Source organism: Lactuca saligna, chromosome 5, assembly GCF_052625555.1.
Source record: "Lactuca saligna cultivar CGN05327 chromosome 5, ASM5262555v1, whole genome shotgun sequence".
Taxonomy (NCBI): Eukaryota; Viridiplantae; Streptophyta; class Magnoliopsida; order Asterales; family Asteraceae; genus Lactuca; species Lactuca saligna.
The window spans coordinates 281675209-281683923 of NC_136421.1; positions in this window are offsets into that span (position 1 = coordinate 281675209).

The window sequence follows — 8715 nt, forward strand, 5'->3', positions numbered from 1 at the left end:
AATGAAGGATGTGCATTTTTAAGGATCATGATCAATTCGCACGGGCCATGTGTTTAGTCCGTGCGTTTTTGGGAGCCCCCGTGCGTTTTTTTTTTTTTTTTTTGCTACAATCCTCGATGACATGCACGGGCCTTGTGTAGGCCGTGCGTTTTTAAGCTGTGGTCGTGCGAAAATTTTTTTTTCTTTAAAACCTCGATGGCATGGCACAGATCAAAAAAATGACCGTGCGATTTAGGGTAGCCCATGCGATTTTATGTGACACCATGAGATTTCTTTCTATAAACCTCGAATCATCTTTTTTTTTTCAAAACCAAATTTTATTTGAGCATTACACAGGAAAATTAATTGTGCGGGACCCTCGAAAAGACGTAAAAACATTGCAACACGGATGAAATAAATCAAAATAAAGAAAATAGAAAGAAATACTCCCGAGTTGCCTCTCAGTTAGCCGCCCTTGTTTCAAGTCTTTGGCTCGACTTTGCCCTTTAGATTCACTCAATGTAGTCCGGGCGTTCCAAGCTATCCACCTCCATGTCTTTCTCTTGGAAACCTTCATAGAAAACCTTTAATCTATGACCATTAACTTTGAACACTTTTCCAGTTTTGTTACTCTTAATCTCAACTGCACCATGATCAAATACATTAGTAACAATGAACGGTCCTACCCACCGGGACCGTAACTTACCAGAAAACCGTTTAAGTCGAGAGTCATAGAGTAATACCTTTTGACCAATCTCAAAGGTCTTACAGGAGAGGTACTTATCATGGAATGCTTTGGTCTTGTCTTTGTAGATTCGTGAACTCTTGAATGCTTCATTTCTTATCTCCTCCAACTCTTGGATCTCTAACTTTCGTTGAACACCCGCTTCATCCATCTTCATGTTTAGCTTTTTGACAGCCCAGAAAGCTTTGTGTTCCAGTTCAACAGGGAGGTGGCAAGCTTTGCCAAACACAAGTCTATAAGGTGACATCCCAATTGGAGTTTTATATGCAGTTCGGTATGCCCAAAGAGCATCTTCTAATCTCAAACTCCAATCTTTGTGGTTTGTGTTCACTGTTTTCTCAAGTATGGACTTTATTTCTCTGTTTGACGCTTCAGCTTGCCCATTTGTTTGCGGGTGATAAGTTGTGGACACCCGATGTTGGACTCCATACTTCTTGAGAACTGATCCAAGAGTTTTGTTGCAGAAGTGTGTGCCCCTGTCACTGATCAAGGCTTTTGGAGTTCCAAACCTAAATAAAATGTTAGCCTTGACAAAATCTACAACAACTTTTGCATCATCAATTCTTGTTGCCTTTGGTTCTACCCATTTGGAAACATAGTCAACAGCCAAAAGGATGTATAAATTCCCAAAGGATGAAGGAAAAGGCCCCATAAATTCAATACCCCATATATCAAATATTTCACAAACCAAGATGGGGGTCAAGGGCATTTGGTTTCGGGAACTCAAAGAACTGGTCATTTGACATCTCTCACAACTTTTACAAAAAGTGTAAGAGTCATGAAAAAGTCGGGGCCAATAAAATCCACAGTCTAAAATTTTCCTGGCAGTTCTTTGAGGAGCAAAATGCCCTCCACAAGCATAACTATGACAAAAGTTGAGAATAGATTGTACCTCATGTTCTTCAACACATCTTGTTATTACCTTATCTGCACAATGTTTCCAAAGGTACGGTTCATCCCAAATGTACCTTCTCGCATCTTTCTTGATCTTATCTCTCTGTGACCTCGTGAGCTCGGGTGGGAACTTTCCCATGACCATGAAATTGCATATATCTTCATACCAAGGCGGTGTTTGGATAGCAAACAAATGCTCGTCCGGGAATGTTTCATGGATGGGAATCGCATCTTCGGGTTGAACTATTCGTCTCAAATGGTCGGCGACTAGGTTCTCTTTCCCGCTCTTATCTTTGATCTCAATATCGAACTCTTGCAAAAGCAGCATCCACTGTATTAACCTCGGCTTCGAATCTTTCTTGGTAAGTAAGTTCTTTATGGTTGCATGGTCCGAGTATATGATCACTTTAGTTCCAAGGAGGTATTGTCGGAACTTCTCTAGTGCAAAAACAATAGCAAGCAACTCTTTTTCTGTTGTGGTGTAGTTGCATTGTGCACCATCAAGGGTCTTTGATGCATAGTAGATGACATGGTGTGCTCAACCCACCTTTTGACCCAATACTGCCCCTACAGCTATGTTGCTCGCGTCACACATGATCTCAAACGGGATATCCCAATTAGGCGGTTGGATGATGTGACAACCGTCAAATTCTGGTCAATTCAAAGTCAAATAAAGTCAACAAGTTAGCTCAACTAACCCTTGTGTACTAGGACTTACGTTCAGTATTTACTAAACAACTCGCTATTCTGATAAGAAATCATAAATCGAAAAGTACGTACAACTAGATCTCTTTAACCTAAAAACTGCGGTAAGTGGCAAGCCAAACCGATAAAACAATGATGCATACTCATCGGGAGTATGTAAGATCCTTAAACCAGGCTTAACAGGGTTCACGAATCACGCATTGCGATGCCGGACACTCACAACTATCCCACATGGAACCTCTCTCAATCGTTTTCACTCTATCTCTCTCTATGTCAAATCTCTCCCAAATCTCTCCAAGTATGCGAAATCTCTCTCAAATATCTCTCTGTATTAGAAATCTATCCAAGAATGTCAAATCTCTCCCAAATCCCTCTAAGTATGTGAAATCTCTCTCAAATATCTCTTTGTATGAGAAATCTCTCCAAGAATGTCAAATCTCTCCCAAATCTCTCCAAGTATGTGAAATCTCTCTCAAATATCTCTCTGTATGAGAAATCTCTCCAAGAATGTCAAATCTCTCCCAAATCTCTCCAAGTATTTGAAAACTCTCACAAATATCTCTTTGTATGAGAAATCTCTCCAAGAATGTCAAATCTCTCCCAAATCTCTCCAAGTGTGAGAAATCTCTCCCAAATCTCTCTCAAAAGTTTCCCGTAACTTTTTGGAATCATTCGGGTCATTCCGACCCTTAACCGGGTCAAAAACGGCTTAAAACGGGGTAAAAACGAGAAAACGGGACCTTAGGAACCGAAACCCTTCTTAAGGAGCCGAAGCTCCTTAAGGCCGAGACTAGGAACCAAAAAGGCCCCAGGACCGAACCGAGCCTCTGTTGGCTGTGGCACCCGAGGACCGAGCCTCTCTTGGTTGTGGCACGCGAGGACCGAGCCTCTGCCTCTGTTCGCTTCTCGCACTCTCTGTCCGCCTTCCGCCTCTCCGTCGCTTCCTCTCATCTCTGTCGTTTCTTCACTCTCTGTCTCTTCCCGCCTCTCGGTCTTTGCTCTCTCTTCCTTCCTCTCGGTCTCTGCTCCTTCTCTCCTCTCTGTCTCTTCTCTTCTCTCGGTCTCTCTTCTCCTCTCTCGGTTCCCTCTCTCTCCTTTCTCCCCTCTCGGTTCCTACCCTCTCCCTTCTCCCCTCTCGGTTTTTACCCTCCCTCCTCTCGGTTTCAGCATCAGAAGGCCGAACCTCGGCCAGAATTCGGAATTTGGTCACTTTTAGCCCATTTTTGATATTTTTAACATTTTAAGTCCGTTTTTCGTGATTTTAAAGCGGGATTTTCTCCAGAAATTATATTTTAACATAATAAACTCTAAATATTCATAATTTAAACATATTTTGATGAAAATCATTATCTAAATAATAAAAATCAAATGGGTGAATTATTAAAGGTGGAGTGTTGACTTTGCCTTATCCAATGTCACAAGCAACCACCCCACACCCACTCTTTGACTAACCACACCTCCCCACCTTACCTAGGTCACTTCAATGTCCCTTACACTCAACTTACACTTATTCCTACGTTTTTAGAGCTGGAACAAACATCCTCTCTCCTCATTTCTCTCATTTGCTCTCATTTCACTAAGTATCAAACACCACTTTTCTCTCAAACTTTTTCCACTCCAATTTCGAGATTTAAGGCTGATTTTCAAGTGTTCTTCCACTCTTAGTAAGTATAATTCATCCTCCTTATGATTATTTCACTTCATTCTACTCAAATCATGGATATCTTACACAAACTCCATCATATTAGCGTTAGAGTTTCGAATCTTCAAGTGATTCTTCAAGTGTTCTTGGGTTGAACACTTCTCTTCTTCAACACTTATCTACTGAAATCACTCAAGGTGAGTTCATACCCCTACATTTTCATGTTTTCTCAAGTTTTCAGGGGGGAATACACGTTAAAACACCAAGAACATAACTAAATTTTTCTAACAGCCTTCATCAGAAAAGTTCAACTCCAATCACGGACTGTTTTGGACAACTTAAACATTTTATTTTTCAAAACTGTACAAGGTGCAAATAGTTCAAGTTCTTAGCTTTAAAATGACTACTTGCACATCTCCATACGATTTTTCTACAATTTATGGTGAATTTTACAAAACTGCCTATCATTTCAAGCATCGATCCGGACCAGTCTGTGATTATGGACTGTTTCACCCAAATTTGAGGTCATTAAAAATCTTGATAAAAATTATGAGTAAACTAGACACATTTTTCAAACTCTCAGAATTTACGGATCTAGTTTTCGACTTCATATGATTTTTCTGTGATTTTTCTAAAACAGTGCTGAAAGACTAAGAATTAATTAACAGCTTCTAACTATCAAAACACTTTGTAACATGTTGAGCAAAGTGTTCAAACTTTGATAACTTCATATATTACATGTATTTCTTGTTATGATATATTTAAATAATAGGAAATTACTTGCTGAATTTATAAGAATCCTCCATCATAATCATTAGTACAAGACAAACAAATTAAGCATAGCTATATTGTACTATGCATTTGACTTCCATAGAGTGGGATTCTTAAACACCACAAAGAAATATACTAAACTATAATAGGTATAGTTAGGGTACATGTACATTTCAAACATTTTAATAGACTATAATAGGTATAGTTTATGATCATTTACATAACATACTTATACAAAAAGGGGTACAAATACAAAGTGTCGGGTTTATATACAAAAAGGGGTACAAATACAAAGTGTCGGGTCTCTATACAAAAAAGGGGTACAAATACAAAGTGTCGGGTCTCTATACAAAAAGGGGTACAAATACAAAGTGTCGGGTCTCTATACAAAAAGGGGGTACCGATACAAAGTACCAGGTTCACTTAAGATAGTTATTATGATATTAAAACTATACTTCATCTAGAATTGTTAGACTTCAATTGTAGTCGCTGAGCGTATATGTTTGAGTCATATAAGAATTTAATCTTGATTGGCCTAGAATTGGTGGTGCCCGCCTCATCTCCTGTTCCTCGTTGGGTTGTGGACCTAGGGCACACCCACTATATTCAACGTTTTATCTAATTTAAACCTTATATAACTTATATACGCTGGACAATTATAGAGGAACTCTACGGGTCATTCTAGGGTTCATTAATGCATCATATAGGAATAATTCTATTCACACTTAACTAAGAAAATATCGGATTTTCTGGAAATCAAACTATATCGATTTTACAAGGAAAACGGTTTCTACTTCAAACAAAACTCTTACGAACTCACCAACTTAATTGTTGACACTTTTCAAAACTACTTGTATTCTCAGGAAATCAGTGAAACAGGAAAACATCATCGCTTTGAGGATGGGACGTTAAACCGTCAACAATTTATTTTTGTCATCATAATGTAATTGATTTTGAATCATGTAAACATATACTTTGGTGTAACTTTTTCAATTATATTTATGATGGTTGTATTTACTTTGAGCACTATTATATTCGTTGTTGTGATACTGTACATGAAGTCCTCCACCCCCGGACGTTTCCGCCATCCTTGGTTTGGGGGTGTGACAGATTGGTATCAGAGCATTGTTTATAGTGAGCTAAGTATATCGAACCACATAAGATATACAAACTATAAATGCATTGGGACTAAGGTCTCTGATTTTAAGTTTTCAAAACCACTATACATTTAGGAATAAATAGCTTTTGTTAAAAGTATACATGCATGCATACATACTAAGGTCAGCATCATTCTAGGACAAAACAAAAGTAATGATTGTTGGGTATCACAGGTAAGCCTGGGGATGTATGGTCAGTCTTGGGAGTGGCATAGCCTGATCAACTATGCTGGTCCGAGGAGTGATTAGCATATGCCCAAGAATGGTTGTGATGTGGCAACAAGTCTAAAAACTTACCAACATTACCACAATGAAATACCATAGGGGTATTTTGGCATTATTATAATTACTTATCTGAGAACAAAATAGATTTTTATCAATAAGTCAATAATTGCTTAGGGGATACATTAAAATTATATGTATCCAGGACGTCATAGACTTAGAATCTGTGGATCTTTGCTTTACTTCCTGTTCTCGTTGGATTGGGGATTTAGAGTTAGGGTCGCTTATTCGAAGGTCTATCCTGTCCCGAATACATATGACTAGTATGCACTAAACAATGCATTGAAGTACCTGATAAAGATCATCATATAATTAGCTAATTAGTACGTCTGCTTAGTTATTTCTTATATCCCCATTTCTCGCGAAGATATCATGGTTGGATCCCATCCACACGATGACCCGTACTACCCTAACCACGACAATACCAAATGGCTCGGAGAGGAGCCATAGAATGATTACCCAACCCCTGGGAATGGTCACCAAACTGAAGGCTATGTTGATGGTTCTAACCCCGATCCTGAAGTGGAGAACTTAACCCCGATGACTCTTGTTCCAAATCCTAACCCTTGTCCAACTCTTCAAGGCTCGATGCCTCCTTGGGTAGAGTGCTTGGAAACATGGAGCGAAGAACAAGACCAACCTATGCTATTTAATGGAGACCGAAGCTTCTACAACATAAGCAAAGGAAGCTCAGCAGATAGAATCCTTCCAATCCTGGTCCGTAGAGTTACCCGAAACGAGATTCAGGGTGGAACAACTCTCCATAGTATCGCAGAGGTTGATGCAAATGCAAGAATACATACGATCCACACCAATCGCCTTGAGCACACTCGTGAATTGTCTGAGAGAGACCATGAAACCTTGCTGCGAGCACAGGCTAAAAAACAAACCGAAGTCATAGAACTCTGAGTACGCCAGAGGGTATACAAAAGGAACCTGCCTGATATGGAGTGGCAACTAGCTGAACTGAGGGTTCACAAAAGGGATGATCGCCGCCAGTAGTAGATGCCTTACTTTCTTTCCCTATTAACAAGGAATTTTTCTTTTCCCTATCTATGTCCTATGTGACATTCTCTATGAAACCATCTTGTACTGTAAGTACTTTTAGTTAGGCCTTTAGGCGGCCAAAACTCTTCTGCTCCGGATGTGATGTAAGACCCTCTCCAAGGTCAATTTTCCCCAATTTGCTACATCTTAAACATCAATGACGTTCTCAATCAGATGAATTTTATGACACTCTTTGTTCAAATACTTCCTGATGAGTCTATCTGAAGCCCACTTTAGTCAAGTTGTTGGACTAGAGTAATTTAACTCCGGGATCGTTCCCAATTTCTTTCAAAGGTTGAATCATGTTATTCACCAACCAATGGAACCCGGTTTGAACGACAAACATCATTAGATCATTCTCTGAACTTACTTCTACTCCATAATAGGACTGCATCATAGGGGTGTAGGTCAAACCTTCGAGAGCATACTTCTACTCTATAGGTGGACAATCGAAATACATCTAGGTTCAATGATAGCCCTTACTAGGAATTCTAGTTCATCAAGAAGGATTAGTAAGAATGTTATTTGTTATGATTTCCTCACTTATACATTCCCCAGTTATATATAACGAAGACTTGGTAGACAACAGAATGTGAGATTTCTAACCTAGTTTCTTTTCCTCGTTGGGATGTGAAACTAAAGAAGAATCACACATTTTACTATCCGCCCAGTCTTGGTTATATCATAATGTGTATAAGCTAAGTTTTCATGTATAATAACTTATCTCTTAGTCAGAACCAAAATAATACAGAGCCAACCTTAGTCACTCACAAATTCCTTGTCTTTCGTATTACAGAATCATGTCATCATCCGGAAATAGTCAGCCAAACAATGAAGCCCCTAACCTTCATATCGACGCCGCAACATTTCAAGCCGCGGTAACAGTTGCTGTGACAGCTGTCCTTACAAACTTCAACACTGACGACGCAATCACGACTGACAAGAGAATTGAAAATTTCGATTGTTGTATCGATCTAGGAAGCCAACAAAGGACAACAGTCTCGGACATACAAAGTCGTAAAACCGAGAAGAGGAAACGAAATCGCCGAGCTCAAAAGGACCGTCAACGATCCCAAAGACTTGCCATGCAACAGCAACAAGTGGCAACTCCTGCCCCTTCAGCAACGGCACAACCAATTCCTCAAATCCCTGGCATCGGGACAAACCCTGCACACAAGGTTGATGGTAAAACCGGACCCCATAAAAGGAAAGTTTCGAAGTGGATGAATGAGGAGGGCACCCGTGTCCATGTAACTCTAACTAAACACCTCACTTCCACCACCAATGCTAGTGCAAGCCAGATATGTCATCAATGCGGCGAGATTGGACACCTTAGAAAGGACTGTCCAATCATAAAGAACTCTGGTGCAGACGGGAGGATACTAAGGATCACTACCGCATGAGAAACTACTCAAGGCCTCGTTAAAAACATCTAAAGCATTCGTTGTAACAGACTTATAAACTGCTTAAAACTAGTGCAACTAGAGTCTTAT